The sequence below is a fragment of the Aptenodytes forsteri genome, unplaced genomic scaffold, assembly GCF_000699145.1.
Source record: "Aptenodytes forsteri isolate BGI_AS27 unplaced genomic scaffold, ASM69914v1 Scaffold33, whole genome shotgun sequence".
NCBI classification, from domain to species: Eukaryota; Metazoa; Chordata; class Aves; order Sphenisciformes; family Spheniscidae; genus Aptenodytes; species Aptenodytes forsteri.
In genome coordinates, this window is record NW_008795037.1 from 4,284,334 (window position 1) to 4,284,628 (window position 295).

Consider the following 295-nt stretch of genomic DNA (forward strand, 5'->3'; position numbering starts at 1 on the left):
TTCGTGGGCGGCGAAAGGCGTGCGGGTTTTGTAACACCATTCTTCAAAACGGTAACACGAAGTGACGCACCCGCTTTGTTTGGGAGACGCCTTGCACCGGCTGGCTTCTTAAAAATAAAGGTGGCCCTCGCGATAAAAGCGCGTCTGTCTGGAGGTACTGGGAACTCTCTAGGGCTGCCCGTTCCGTAGCCAGGCAGCTCTCGGTGCAGAGCTGAAGGCGGCCTCGCACGCGTGGAAGGCGGTTAGTCCTGCGGTGCCCGGGGCCCTGCGCCTCGGCCGGAGGGAGGGGGCGGGC

At 62.7% G+C, this 295-nt stretch overlaps 1 protein-coding gene across 2 annotated transcripts in view; it reads left to right on the plus strand.

Annotated features, from left to right (window-relative positions):
* The first annotated feature begins 217 nt into the window (after window positions 1–217).
* Window positions 218–295, plus strand: part of RBL2 (RB transcriptional corepressor like 2) — a 23,043-nt gene continuing 22,965 nt past the window's right edge. The window contains exon 1 of one of the 2 annotated variants that reach the window (XM_019471394.1): window positions 218–241. The gene's annotated coding sequence lies outside the window, so the exon portion shown is untranslated. The remainder of the gene's footprint in view (window positions 242–295) is intronic. The other variant, XM_019471395.1, reaches the window with a different exon arrangement.